Raw genomic sequence first — 3,003 nt, 5'->3', positions numbered from 1 at the left:
ACAGCTCCAGACGCCACAGCTCCAGACCCCCCCAGCTCCAGACCCCACAGCTCCAAACCCCACAGCTCCAGACCCCCCCAGATCCAGACCCCACAGCTCCAAACCCCCCAGCTCCAGACCCCAAAGCTCCAGACCCCCCCAGATCCAGACCCCACAGATCCAGACCCCACAGCTCCAGAACCCCCCAGATCCAGACCCAACAGATCCAGACCCCACAGCTCCAGACCCAACAGCTCCAGACGCCACAGCTCCAGACCCCCCCAGATCCAGACCCCACAGCTCCAAACCCCACAGCTCCAGACCCCCCAGCTCCAAACCCCCCAGCTCCAAACCCCACAGCTCCAGACCCCACAGCTCCACAGCCCACAGATCATCATCACAGAGCATCATGGGAAATCCCCCAGCAGTCTAGGGCTGTGTTTCAAAAGTCAAAAAAATCTCCTTTCCTAACCACCTTTCCTTGACCTCAATGGAAAACGTCATGAGGTCAAACTACGTGTAAACATGGTTCAGGAGAAACGAAGAGTCTGTCAGTTCAGTTAAATTCAGTTATTGGGATGGTGTTTGTTGCCGAAGCTGAAAGTCACATGAATAATAAAATATACATAATAAACAATAAAATGAAATTAAGAAAAGAGAAAACAAACTAAAAACAAAATTTACGTTAAAACTTGGTTCTGCTTTTTGACGAGCAGTAACAACTCCTGCCGAGGAACAACAACAATTTATTATTTGACACAAACATTGACAGAGGTTTATTTTCTCTCTCGGTCTGAGCTCTGAGGTTCTTCTCAGTTTGTGGCGTGACGAGATGACTGTTCTCCCCGTCAGCAGAGGAGTGAGGTCTCTCTCCCTCTCTGTGGGCCAGGATGAGGTTTGTTGTGTATCCTTGGCGTCCCGGTGACTGCGGCCTCATGGGAAATCTCAGGTGACTGCGTCTCTCGTCCTCACGGAGTCAAAACTCAGTGTGACGGCAGAAAAAACTGAAAGTTTGTCCATTAAGTTGATCAATAATTCAGCAGCGTCCCTGCTGGGCTCTGCTGCTTCCTGTAACACGACCCCCCCAGAACCTCCGTGGTCACCCTGGAGTCTCCCACCTTGACTTTGACATCTGATTGGCAGGACGCTGGTGACTGTTTGCTGCCTACAGCTATTGATCCTTTTCAGTATCAATCAGTCGCTGGTCAGTTTATCATTTATTTCAGTCTATAAACAGGATCCGGTTACGGATCAGAGAAACTGGGACTAGAAGGACTGGAGCTGCCCCGGGTTTCCCCGGACGGTGTCACTACTAGTGTTAACGCTGAGCTCATTACAGAGAAATACACAACTAAAATGAGCTGCTCGTTTGTGGGTTCTGGTTCTGGACGCGTGCAGCAGCAGTAGGACGTGTGAACGCAGACCGATCAGCACGATGGAGGATGTATAACGGTACCGACTGATTAACCCTGATCCTCCTGGTGGTCCAAAGCGCCGGTGCTGGAGGTGGAAACAAGCGCCATCGCTCTGAGCTCATCCCCTGTTGATCGTCTCATTGGTTCAGCTTTAGTTCAGAGCATCAGCATCACATGACAGGAAGTTGACATTCGGCAGGTCTACTAATGATAAAAACAGCAGAAGAATCCAGTTCAGCTCCTCCCTTAGTCAAGATGACTCATAACATGTGGTGGATTTACTAACGTTGGTTCTGTTCATGATCAGAACTGTTCCTTCGGCCTTCAGTGAATCCTGAACCATTCATGAGTTTATATTTGCTGCCAGAACTCTTCCCATGATGCACTGAGATCCTCTCTCTCTTCATCTGTATTAATGCATCTTACTAACTCCACTGCTCACCTCTCTGGTGGTCTTGTGCCGTCCCGGTTCTGCTCCAGGTTCCTTGCCTCTGTGGCCTGTTGGGTCTCATATTACAGAGTGTTCAGTCTGGATCTGCTCGGTCTGGAAAGTGTTGCTGGTGCTGTATAAATAAAGCTGAACTAGGTTCTCTTGGTTTGTGTGTGAAACACGATCCGGGTCAGAACTCAGAGAGAGTGGATCTGATCTCCGCGTTAACTCAGCGTGACGCCGGCGTGATGTCATAGTCTGACAGTGAGCTCATCAGTGATTCAACACACACTCCGCCCCCTCACCCTTCACTGATCAATACCTGGGTGGGCCGTTTCCCACGATCCTCTGCTCTGGCCCGCTGCGTGCGTGTCATTAGCATTGTTAGTCAGGAGTTATTGATTGTCGTCCCGAAGCTCCATCAGCTCCTATCGACCCACCGTCAGGACGCTGCTGCTTCACCTTCCAGAGGGTCGTGTTTTAATTACCGCTCAGTTGGGGAGCGGCGGTGTGCTCAGAGGTGTGAATATCGTCGCTGTGTTGAAGTGCTGAAGCGGCGCGATGATGGAGGTCAGGCCGGAGGAGGATCGATGGGGCGCAGCCTGTCCTCCATCAGGTCCTCCGGTCCCTCCAGACACCGTCACCTTCTTCTGGCCCTGCAGAGACATGAGAAGCCTCCAGCAGCTTCCTTCTGTAGAAACACAAAGAGATACTGTGATACTGCAGGAACCCTCAAGTACTCAGACACGCTTTTCATTAATAAACTCTTGCTCCACACTGTCTCCGTTGGACTGAACTGATGGCAGGTCAAAACCTGGAGCCTGAGAGATCAGATCCAGTACTGTAAAGTACTGCAGGTTAGCAGCGCAGCAGGAGTGCAGAGAGACGAGAGGTCGATCTGAACACGCTGAGGTTTCAACAGCATGAACGTGAGCAGCGGGTCAGACAGGAAGAGTAACTGGGCTGTGAGGCTGTGAGGCTGAGGGAAGGTGAATCCACGTTAATAATTATCTTATTGATCAGTGGTGACAAGAAGTGAACTGTGTTGAGCCAACACACACAGTAACACACACACACAGTAACACACACACACACACACACACACAGTAACACACACACACACACACACACACACACACACACACACACACACACACACACACACACACACACACACAC

The 3,003-nt window shown here is 50.7% G+C and overlaps 1 protein-coding gene across 1 annotated transcript in view; it reads left to right on the top strand.

Annotated features, from left to right (window-relative positions):
• The window catches only part of LOC123969286 (mitogen-activated protein kinase kinase kinase kinase 3-like), a 59,255-nt gene that overhangs the window by 887 nt on the left and 55,365 nt on the right, over positions 1-3,003 (top strand). The gene's annotated exons all lie outside the window — the stretch shown is intronic.

Source organism: Micropterus dolomieu, linkage group LG04 (genome assembly GCF_021292245.1).
Source record: "Micropterus dolomieu isolate WLL.071019.BEF.003 ecotype Adirondacks linkage group LG04, ASM2129224v1, whole genome shotgun sequence".
NCBI lineage: Eukaryota > Metazoa > Chordata > Actinopteri > Centrarchiformes > Centrarchidae > Micropterus > Micropterus dolomieu.
The sequence above is the reverse complement of the archived record's forward strand: the minus strand, read 5'-3'. Positions and strand labels throughout refer to the sequence as shown.